Below are 12,368 nucleotides of genomic sequence, written 5' to 3'. Positions count from 1 at the left end.
CGCAGATCAATTTATCCATCCAAGATTTACGATTTTTTGTCTGAGAGTTTAGCTGCAAGCCCAAAACAGCGGATGGAATTTTTAGTTTGTGGCACAGCACAAATCATCCAACAAGCACATTAAAAATCAGCTTCCAAGTGCACATATGCATTGCAAAATAAACACTATTCCATAGGAACCAGTTTGTCTTAAAAAAGTTTTCTGTGTGCATACATTTCAGTCGGTAAAGCAGAACTGATGACCGATGAAGGGCTGAGATATTTATTTATACGTCCGTGTTTTGTTATTTATTTCTTGGAGGCAGACAAATTTGATTCTCAAAAGCAGAACAAAAGATATCAGAGAGCAAGTGTTAACTGATGGGACTCAGGTGTATGAGACTGGTCCAGTTAGGGATGAGACCACTGAAGGTTAATGTTGGCATCACGTGAGAGATGGTAGAGGGATGGAGGTTAACCAAATCTAGCAACAGGAACTATAGTTTTTTCTGTCTTTGCCACCAGTAATGAGCTGTAGGGAACTGTACTTAATACCCACAGATGTTTAAAATGTGTAGGTTATTCAAGAACACTACATTTTCGGAGCAACCAAATTCATTATTCATCCCGTTTATTAGTTAAAAACAAACTGATCTGTGCATGTACATGCATTAATATCTGGGACAGACTCCAAGGAGAGAAAATCAGAGTTAAAAGATAGTGAGTATTGAACTGAGGCAAACGCTTAGCAGTCAAAAATTACTTCAAATGGGCTTCATTTGCTTATGTCTGCTGGATGTCAGAATGTGCTGCTGAGTTTTAATATGTATCATTTCATTTACTTTTTTTTTAAAGGGCAAAAGGGGAAAACATATCTCAAGAAGATATATAAATCATGTTCTCCCTCATTTAAATCAAGAAGAGATCTAAAACTTCCCAGTAGGCGACAGAATAAATTATTTTAATACAGCCCCTTTATCATTTTATGTTAAATAATAACTAAAGAAAAACTTCATGGGCTGCTCTGATCTGAAAGTGGTCTGGGCTTCACTGCGGGGTCCACTGTGGTCATGTGGAACGAGCAGGTCTAGCGCCCCCCTAAGTCAGCAGCCATAACCCTTCTTTCAGTCCACGGGGACAGGACCGCGGCTCCGTCAGTTTCTTTCCCTGATCTTGAGCGCCCGGCGATGCGGTGCTGAGCAGGTGTGAGCATCCTGAAGGACACAACGGACGGACGGACGGACGCAGTTGCCCGCTACGCAAGGTAAGGACGAGGAGAGCGCTGAGCAGACAGCGTGAGAACTGATTTTTTGACATTATTTCAGAAGAAGCCGGGTGCAGCTTTTTTTTTGACAGCTGGGAAATCAGCGTTGTTTACAACGGGCAAGTGGGATGCGCGGATGAGATTGAGCTCATTCAGCCGCCCGCAATGCAGAAATATGTAACGATTTGGACGCGAAAAAGACAAAAAACCCAAAAAGAATTTATGATTTTTTTGCATGTAGATCCAGACAGATAACGTGATCAATATGATCGCGGCGTGCGTGGCGGGGATGCTGCTTTTTTAGCATCTGTACATCCTGACCTCCCAAAACACACTCGATGGTGGGTTCGTGATGTGTTTTCCCCTTTTTTGCGCATCTGTTTTGAAGTAATAAGTCCGAACGTATAAGTCAAGATAAATGAAAACACGCCAGAGGCCATATCCTGGTAGCGCTGCACATACCGATGATGATTCAAACTACTGGCTCCCTCGCAGCCAAGAAATTATGAAGAGGCATCCGTAAACACTTTGATCTGGGGTGGGAGTATAACCCACTTCCCGGTTTCAGCACCACGATTGATTGAGACTAATGGCTGTATGTCATCTTTACCAGCAGACTGAGCCGTAACGCTTCGTAATGGCCCATTGCAGGGTCTTTCTGTCAGGTGCTGGAGACGGAGTCATGGGCGCGTCCTGACTCACCAGACTAGGTTTTAGTGAAGAGGAACTGCTCATGTTATGTTGGTAAACTCAGGCTTAGAGAATCAACAGGGGCTTTTGGGACATTTATAAAGAGACTTCCAACATGTAGCCTGAATATTAATAATAAAAAAAATACATAAAATGTGTATAAAATTGCACTCATTGGGGACACAGTCCAATTATGTATATAAAAAAATCCCAGATATGATGATTCATGACATACATTGGTATTCTGCATATGTATGGGGCTCACCACGGATTGGAGAATATTGTAACCTATGAGCTCATTAATAGCAGCAGTGGCTCAAGTCTGGCAAAAAATAACTGACATCGTTAAGACTGCCTGATCTATGTCTCCATGACTACTGAATAACTTAATGTCTTGGCTTTTACACTGCTATAGCATTCATTACGATGCTAAAGAGTGGCCCCAATGAACTGCTTTGATTGGCGGTCAGGGCAAAAGATATTTTAAGCAGCCACAACTTTGCATTATGTGGTTCACAGTGTAATTACTCGAAGTATTTTCAGGTTATTTGCTGAGGTTTGAAAATCCTCTGTGAATAGGCTAGATATTTCTGGCCTACATTTTCATTCTGACTTTGTTTACACCACTCATTGCAAGTGAAGGATTGTTCACTGTGTGTGTCCTGGCTGAATCAGAGCTCTAATGTGGCACAAAATGTCACAGGGATTCCATTGGCGCCTGTCAGGTGGCGAGCTTTATGAATCTTGTAAGCTTGCTGCTGTTAATGCATCCTGTGCTACCCCGTGGACACCCCGAGGACAGACACTCTCCTCCAAGTGAATGAATTTACTCTTCACAGAAGTAGGCTATCCTTGTGTGTGCAAAGTAGCATCTTGCGTTTTATCCCCTGGCTCCACAGCAAAATGTCTCTGTTCTGAATTTTGAAATAAGCTGTTCTCTGCCAGCACACTGGCCCGGCATACCACAGTATCCTGTAAGATGTCCCTGGTTTTTGATGCGTGTCGGCGTCACAGGACAGGCTCAGCCTCTATTAGTGTCACAGTCAAATAACTCAACATAAACATGCACTTACAGTATTTCTTCTTTGGTTGGAAGCATCAGTCACATGTATCTGCAATGTATTGATGTAGACAGGTGAACCTCACCTGAGGCAGAAGATAGAGCTGGCCTGAATGTGAACTTTCCCATCGAGACTTTGCTTCACTCAACATCTAACTTGTGAATATGAGAATGAGGGAGAGAAATGGTCTTTTCTTATCTGGGATTTAGCCTTTTTTTTTTTTTACTGCAGACATATTATGAGACTTTTATATGAAAATAAGGCACAAAGAGATTTTTGGTTCATTCCCCTTGTCCTTAAAACACTACTCGCTTGATATGAGCATCAAAAAGAACCTTGGATGTTTTCAATCTAAGATTTGAGAGTCCCTTTAGGAGATTAGATTGTTTCCAGATGTCCTTCCAAGCCTTGCACTACAAATTCCTGGACCGGAGCATTAGCCTAACTGAAGAAGATAGATTTGACCTTTGATTTTCACAAAAACACGCTAAACTGATTGGCAACAATAGCATTTGGCAGCAGTAGGACAAGTTTGTTAGATGCTGTTTGTTCTCTCACATTGAGTGCTCTGTCAGATACGCTGAAGGGAATACATCTTGTAGACTTGCCTCATTGTAAGGGTGAATGTGCTACGAGAGGATGCAGCGGGACGAGACAGCCCATGACGTTGAACACTGTGCGAGGAACACGCGCACAAACGCCGCTCTTTCTTGCTGTCTTTGCTGTAAGAGTGCTTCTCTGTGTCCTGCTGACAAAACGTGAAATGCTGTCGTCTTGATGCTTTCCATAGATTGCTCAGCAATTTACACACCATCAATCAATAGCGAGCTTCACTAATGGTACGGTGGTGAGGCAGAGAGACATGACGTCTTCTGTGCTTGCCTGGAGACAGACCTCTCTGTTCATAGTTTAGAACTAGAATGGGCTTCAGTATCCATCTGCCATCCTTGGCTATCTGAATACAGTTTTCACTAGGCATGATTCTGCCAGTGTATGCTGCACCCTGCTCTCTGCATGCTTTTTATCATATAGATCCTATATAGAAAGACAGCACTACCAAGAACTCATAAGCATAGTGGATATTTGCACACCACGTGTTGCTAACCCATCTAATTTGTGCAATTCTATAAAGCTAATGCAAGTGTAATTGTATTCAGCTGCACTTACAGTGTTGTAATGGGATGATACTTATTTATTTTGCAGAGCCATTAGGGAGATATAAGAGCCGTGCAGGTTATAACTGAAGCCAAATCACAAATCACTTTGGTTTTGCTGGTTTTGTCTTCTCAAATGTAAGAAGTTAGTGTTTCTTTTGTCAGATGTGATATCAAATTGAATGCCAGTGTGTGGTGTCTAACACCTTAGTTTAAAATCTTCAGTTGGGTCCTGTTTACTGAGAAGGCCAAAGCATATCATTATAGACTGTATATAAATATGGATACAGGGCTCTCAAAGGCAAATCTGCATTCTTTTTAATGTCCAACAGGTGGCGAATCCCCTGGTAGCAGAAATCAGAGCGTAAAAGTCTCAGAAAAAGAATAGATTCATTTTGACCTCAGTAAAATAAATAAATGAATTTATGGTTTAACTCACTAGTTAAAAGCCTTATTTAATACAACATGATTCACATGCATTATTTTCATATATAGTGTACATCATGCCCTTTTGGTGGAGGCATTCTCATTGTCCAAAAGCCGATTCCCTCCAAGATAGATATGTCATTGATCAGGTCAGCTTGTGAGATTTGCTGTAACCCTTTTCTCTACGGTGACAAGCGAACCCAATCCATGCTAGCAAAAGACCCCACAGAGAAATACAGAGCCACAGAAACCCCTTGCTGTAGGAGTCCAGAGTTTAGGCCTTTTCTTTCATTGGTGTGTTTAGTCTTACAGCACTCATTTACAGCTCATTCACTTACAGCACTACTGTTACTCCTGTGAATCTGATGATAATAATGCTCCAGGAGGCTACTTATTTCTAATTCCAAGCCAATGCTGCCTATGAACAATTAATCATCTACACTGGATTTAGCTTGTATGATTTTTAAAATGTGACTGACTCTCTAGAACAGGGGTGGGCAATCTCAGTCCACGAGGGCCGGTGTCCCTGCAGGTTTTAGATGTGTCCTCGAACCAACACAGCTGATTTAAATGGCTAAATTAGCTCCTCAACATGTCCTGAAGTTCTCCAGAGGCCTGGTAACGAACTAATCATGTGATTCAGGTGTGTTGACCCAAGGTGAGATCTAAAACCTGCAGGGACACCAGCCCTCGTGGACTGAGATTGCCCACCCCTGCTCTAGAAAGATATGATTTGCATCTGGCATGTCTACTTCATGATTTAAAAAAAGAGGCTACAACCTGCATGAACAGCCTTCTGTTAGTTTACACAAACGCGGAACAATACTAAAGATAAAAATAGATTTTTTTGATATCACCTGCTAAATGACATGTCTATTTATAGCGTTGAAGATCCCGGTGAAGGACAAAGATAGGAAAACAAAAAAGAAATGACTTAGTTTATTTATTTTTTTACCCTTTGTATAGCTGTTCTTCTTCGTGTAATCTATGTGACTCTGCTAAGTGCTGAGTTGGCTCATGTGGTTCTTCTGGTTTGTTTTGCAAATGCAGACTGGAGTGGTTTAGTTCTAAAGACAGAAAAATAAGCTACCCTCAAGATATGTATATATAGAAAAAGAGATATAAAATTTGTTATCTTCTTCTAATCTGTGTGAGTCTGCATAAAGTGGCAAGCTTCTTTAGTAATGCATGGTTCTTCCTGTTTATCTGTCTGCCCAAAGTGACGTGTCACTGGTGGACAGATAAACATTATCTTAATTTTCATTAAGATAATGCAGACCAGACAAGCAGGTAGCATCAGTTATCTCCCCCTTCCACTTAAAAAGGGTGGATATCGATCAGTGTTATCAAAGTGTTATCGCACGCATACAGGATGAGTAGAAGAAGAAGAGCCATCTTTAGCTTTTTGGGGTAAGTTAAGAGAGTAATTTAGATAAAATAAAAAAAATAAAGATGAAAAAACATTTATAAAATTTAGAACATTTAGTTCTAGAACATCTGTACCTCATAAAATATATATTTTTCAGCAAGTCGATGATCTTGGTGACATTTAAGAGGAGTTTAAATCTGTAATTAGGTTAAATCTGACAAGATTTCATTTCTTTTCTCTGATGTTTCACTTGGTTTTCTCTGAGATATTTTTAGGCTTTATAATCAAAGTAAATCTTATGGGATTTATCCAGTCAATTAGAGCAAGATTACAAATGTGTGCTCCTGTGAACAGGAATTTTCTTTTAGGTTATTTCTGATAATATTTGTCTTCCTTCATTATGGTGCCAGCCCTAAACATTGTTTGTTTCCTCATTAGCAGAGCAACCCTCATCTATCTTGATGATATTTCATTTATGCAGTAATATGAAGAGTTCATTAAATAGTTCATTACAGCTCAGTTCTTTTCAGCTTGTATTTAAGTGTTTAGTATTTAATAATGATAAAGAGTTTAAGCTATCACTTTGCAAGGTTACCAAATTCAGAGGACAGTTTTCTCTAATGGAGTAGTCAATTTCAGACCTCTCTTTGTGACTGGGTCTTAATTATACCACTTTTTAAAGTCTCAGATTGCCCCCTTTTCTATTTAGCTAAGCAGAAATATTATGTTACACGCAGTGGACTCACTTCCCACGTGGGAGCCTAGAGCCATCTGTTTTTGCACCTTTGTAGGTGTAGTCAGATACTTTGTTTACAGGGATGCTGAGAAGCTGTGCAGCCAAACAACTCGGTGCTCTATTTCGGTCCTGTACGAGATGACTTTCGATTGCAATTTGAAAATCAGCAGAGCGTGTCTGATGTATTCACTGGGATTTCTAACCAGAGGGTTACAATGAAAATCTTGTTTACAAGGAAATTCCCAATCTGTTGAGATTTTAATTTATGTCACTGTGTTACAAAGCATGTTAATAAATTGCAAATCGTAAGGAATCAGAAGCATTTTGTGAAGAAGAAAATGAATGACTTTTGGCACAGAGCAGAGATGTTTTGCATGTTTAAAAACTTGAAAAAAAGTATCTTTTTTTGCCAGCATGTGTACACTACATATAACTAGGTTACATTTCCTCTATAATCTGCACATAAAATCTAGCATTTAGCATTATTTTTTGAGGAACTGAATTTAACCCTTATGGTTTTCCACAGGTTGACTGCTTTGGGCTGTTATACTTACAGTTTGCTAACAAGTTTTTATCAACTTGAAAAAGGGGAGCTTTATACCCCTGTGTGCGCACAAATTGCTGCATCTTTCGAGTACGCTTGAAGTCCACTTGGATGCATGCAGAGCTGGTGCCCTTGTGAGGTAGTGGGATGAACAAATCAGTGTGATCACAACAAATTGGAGGTTTTGGGGGTGAAAGTTCAGTGCCTCACGTGTACTCTTCGATGAAGATATTTTTACCACTCTGGCCAAAGTGGATCCTCGGGTACTCACCGATGCAAAAAGTATAACCCTAGCTTCACCCCGTCTCTGCTCTTTCATGCTCCGTGCTTCACTCCAACTCTCTCACTCACAAACAAGGTGAACTAGACTCAAACACACTCGGGGGAACAGCAGATCACAGGAGAGAAACTAGCACAAATGTAAATGCCTGGAGTACTCCCAGACTGAGCTGAAATAAAATGAGCGCACATAGATTAAGTAAATAATTGAAACATTGAATTTTTTTTAGCTGCTTGGTGGAGCAGGAGGAATGGTTCTTGGAAAACACTGAAGCTATTTAATCAGTGTTCATTATGAGCGTGTGAAAGTTAAACTTTAATTGCTTGCATTGTTATGTTATAGCGCTGAGGAGAAAGAAGTTGGTGGACTGAACGCCCCCTATTAAGTATGAAAGTGTCTTTTTCGGTGGGGCCTTGCTGCTCTTGGGGCCTTTGAGCAAGGCCTGTTGCTATGGTGCTGTGAGCATGTGTGGAGGACAAGAACTCAAATTCATCTGCATGCTAGTTCAGCCTGCAAGGCTTCCAAGCATGACTACACTCTTCTCCATATAGCACTGCCTTTCATGTATACTATATGCTGTTTTTCATGCTAGCTGACTAAAAGCTGCCTCACGATGATGATGCATGCACTGTTGCCTTGACAGCATACTAAACCGGAGCTATGAAAGCTATGGAAAAACAGTGGCCTGTTGGAGATGACAGAATGAGAGGGTCAGTGAAGATTTTTGCATTAACCCAAAGTGTCCTTGGTAAGATGTATCTTAGTTCTTTAGCTTATTAAGGCCCTAAACTTCGGGGTGAGGGATTGTAGAACTGTAAGTAATAGAAGGCTAATAGCAGAAAGAGCCCCAAGGGAAAGGCTTCCTGGTACGTGGCTCGAATACTGAAGAAGTTGATCTCTCAGGAAGCCTAATTATACGTTTAGGGGCACCCTGTTTTTCCCCTTTCTGGACAGCTGGACAGCTAAATTGTTTGTGGATCAATAGTTTAGCTTCCTATTGGCTACACAGAGTGAGTGAAGTGCATTTAAACCTAAGAAATCCCATTACCCTTGACAGAGATGGGAAGTATAGCACTAGAAGCCTCAGCAAGTGCTACTGCATTGTCCATTATTCAATCTGTTCTGTTTGCTTACCTGCTCTTTTTATTGCTTAGACTACTCATACTAATGTTACACATATGAATTGTGGCTTTCTATTTCCATCTTCACTGCTATTAAATTTAATTTGTAAGTTTTGGTCAAATTATACATGCAATCATGGACATCAATGTCATGGTAGTTCTGGGTTTTTTTAGTGTTTTGTTTCAAGTTGATTTCAAATGATTGTACAGGAGACATCCTTAATGGCTTTAAAAAAGATAAGACTTTGAACAAGTTTGAAAATTATTTTTGCACTTTCTCTAATCCACATAGGATTAAAAGTATAATTACAGAGCCAAAAGTGAACCTCGGCCCTAAATATTAGGTTAAATGTACCTTTGCAAGTTGCACATACTTGCTCCAGATCTTTTTGATAGCCACCAACAAGTTTCTCATATAATTATTGCTGAATATTTTTTGGGATTTTGGGAAGGCCATTTCAGCAGCTTAATGTTAGCCTGCTTTGCCCATTCCAAAACCAATTCTGATATGCGTTTGGGTTCATTGTCCTGTTGGAACACCCAGTTGTGCGTAAGTTTCAATTATAGCTGTTGTTTTAGCTGTTAATTTGAGGTGAAGTCGATTTGGGAGGTCATTCGACTTCTACATAATGCCAAAGTCTGAGTCAGATAATGGCAAATTGCAGTTGCTTATAAATGCCCAACTGAGCTTCTGGAATGGACGTCTCAAAGCCTCAACTGACCTTTGCCCTAATGGAAATTTGTGGACTTAAAAGTAGAGTTGATCTCCAAAAAAACCAACTAATTTAATTGAATTCTACCAATTCTGCCAAGAAGAGTTTTCAAATATGCAACCAGAATTATGCTAAAAGGTTGTTGATGGATACCAAAAGCATCTGGTCGAGGTGCAAGTTGCTAATGGACATTCAACCCAATATTAGTGGTGCAATATGTCAAGCCAAACAAGTCAAATAAATCCAGAAGAATCCAGAAGGCCCACAAACTGCCATAATAATCATGCCCATGATGAGTGTATGTAAACCTCTGACTCGAGTTGTATGTCCATTAGGTTATATTTTTTAAATTATGCACCATGCTACGTATGTTTAAAATCACTCACTGGATGCCGTAATTGCCTCTCACAGAGAGCTCTTCACTAAGAGGATCGGTTAAAAGTTATAATGCAGTGTTGTGTTCCCTTTCAGGCCTTCTGGCTGTATATTACTGTTACTTATTTTTACCGGAGCTTGTCTGTATTGATTTAACACTTTAGAATTGTTTTGAAAGCCTGTTGTTATTCACTCCTTCTCTCAAGCAATGTAAATGGCAGAAGGAGAAAGAGGCAGTGAGTGAAGGGCTGCTGAAGGCATTATGAGAAACAGAACAAAACAGTTGGATCTCTACCTTCATTCCTCAGATCAGTGTAACCGCAGATAAAAGCTGTAGCTGTTGCGGGCTGTGGCACGCCACTGTCCTCTTCTGGCTCCTTTGCTGTGCTGCCCTGTGGTCGTATTTTACTGGTGCTAGTTCCTATGTCCTCGGCTGGATCTCTGCATGAAGAGCCCATTGATGAGAGCAGCATTAGCATTCGGTGTAGGTGAGACTGACAAACAGGTCGGTTTTCCATTTCACACTAACAGACCTGGTTTCTCTGGATCCTCTCAAAGGGTCTCAAATCAGCCCCCTTGCTGCATAGCTAATGAGTGTGAATAAAAGCAGTCAAAGAATGCTTATATAGTCTTTCCTAGCCCAAGGAGTGTACTCTTTGTATAAGTCCTTGCCGTGCCAGCTGACACATCAGGGCCGCACTATTTCACTGGCTCGACATTGTCACATTTGGCTCACAAACTCACAAGGTGATGTAACAACCTGCGTCATGTTTTCTCATAGCACTAACGGTAGAATACAGCAGCACTAATAGCTTCCGACGAATTACTCTAAAATGTCCCTAAACAAAAGTTGTTCTTTTAAGTTGGCATATCATTATTCAGATCTGAAAACCAGCGTTCTGGGAAATGTGTCTGACTTATGCGTGCAACTTGTGCACTAATTATCCTCCACATCCTTTTCCTTGGCTGAGTTTGTAGCTGGAGGAGCTTCTGTTGCAATCTGCTAATTCATGCTGCTGACACTATTCTCACATTTTCCTTAGCAACAACAAATTGCCCCCAAGAATAAGTGGCCAATATTGCCCCGTGAAGAATAACACATGCCTTCTCGGTGTTCTCGGCCTCTCTTTTAATTGTCATGAGTCAGACTAGTGCTCGCTAAGACATCCAAGTGAGAGTGGTTGAGAGAGAAAAGGAAAAAAAGAGAGACAGAGAAGGGGCAGTCAGCTTTTAATTAAAGATATGTTATTCTACTTTTGCTCATTTCAGCCTTGCTGTAATGGAATTCAAATGAACAATAAACGGGTGAAGATACAGCTGATTATCGTCTGTCTAGACAGAGGAAGGTTCCGGCAAAATATTTCTCACATCATGAGCGAAAATAAGTTGTACATCATACACAGCGTGGAAGTCGTAGTTCACTAGGGCACTGCAGTGGACAGCTTCCATACTGCATGTGTTGAGCCTCATGGTGAAATGTGTCAGTAGAATAGCACAGAATAGTGTCACAGGCTGGATTATTCATGAGGACGATGTAATGGCAGTGTGTGGAGGAAAGGGCACCCAGAGGTGAATCTGACTGGGAGAAAGACAGCTAAATCCCCCCCTGGTTTTTTTTTTTTTTTTTTGGTGGTCTTTTCACACGTGCCCCACACCACAGTTGCCATACTCTGACTCTTATCTACAACACACAGCTCCACTCATGCTGCACATACAGGGCCACAGTGTGTGGAGGACAGACAGAGTGAAGGGTGCAGTGTCACAGTAAGAAAGCACACAATCCTGTACACACAGCCACAAAAAAACCCCACTGTGTCCACAAAGGATAGAAAGATGAGGAGTTGGACTTCTGTTTAACTCCCTTGCAATAGAGGATAAGAAGACAAGCTAAAACACTGGTGTCCTATATGACTGAGGCGGGGGTGGGGGGTGGGGTTAGTGTTGAAGTGAACAATCAATATTGTTTACATGTCAAACTAATATGATCAGTACTCTTTTTTTTGTCATTTCATGTGAATTTCTTGAAATATGGCTAGTAAACAGTAAACTGTTATGAGTAATTATGCATTATATAAATATCAGTAGTTTAAAAAAAGCTGAATAAATGCTAAGTTAGTCCACGTGAGTCTTAAGAAATATGCTGCCACACAGGAATGGATAAAGCCCAGCAAGATGTAGGTGTGCAGAAATGCAAGGGAGTCAAACAAAGCATTTGTTTGAAGCGTCATATAACCTAGTTTAGAGGGTTTTTTTGCTGCTACTTGAGGGAAAGCCAGCTTGATTGGAAATGCTGTATCTGTAGCTGCGTGGGTTGTCTGAGCCTTATCTTTAATAGCAGTTGGACTGTGCACAAACAGCTTTGTACTTGGGAAGAGATGATTTCCTTATGTAAAGTGATAATCTGGTGATCTGAACGCCAGAGAGCTCCCACACATCTGCACCTACTCGTGCTGACATAGCCAACTAGTGTCATGGTTTACCAATTTTGGGTTTGAGGATTTTAGTCCACGCTGCAGAAATATACCTTTTGTGGTCTGACATTGATCTAAGCGCTTATTCTTTTTGCTGCATCTCTCTCTCTCTTTCACCGTCTCTTTGAGGGTTTTTTTGTAAGTGGGCACCTGTTCTGTGTTGTGAGCCATGATCACATGGTGTTA

At 40.7% G+C, this 12,368-nt stretch overlaps 1 protein-coding gene across 1 annotated transcript in view; it reads left to right on the top strand.

The window, feature by feature from the left end:
- The first annotated feature begins 1,094 nt into the window (after positions 1 to 1,094).
- The window catches only part of cntn1a (contactin 1a), a 61,408-nt gene continuing 50,134 nt past the window's right edge, over positions 1,095 to 12,368 (top strand). The window contains exon 1 of the mRNA XM_026175390.1: positions 1,095 to 1,242. The gene's annotated coding sequence lies outside the window, so the exon portion shown is untranslated. The remainder of the gene's footprint in view (positions 1,243 to 12,368) is intronic.

This window comes from Astatotilapia calliptera, chromosome 7 (assembly GCF_900246225.1).
Source record: "Astatotilapia calliptera chromosome 7, fAstCal1.2, whole genome shotgun sequence".
Classification (NCBI taxonomy): Eukaryota; Metazoa; Chordata; class Actinopteri; order Cichliformes; family Cichlidae; genus Astatotilapia; species Astatotilapia calliptera.
The sequence above is the reverse complement of the archived record's forward strand: the minus strand, read 5'-3'. Positions and strand labels throughout refer to the sequence as shown.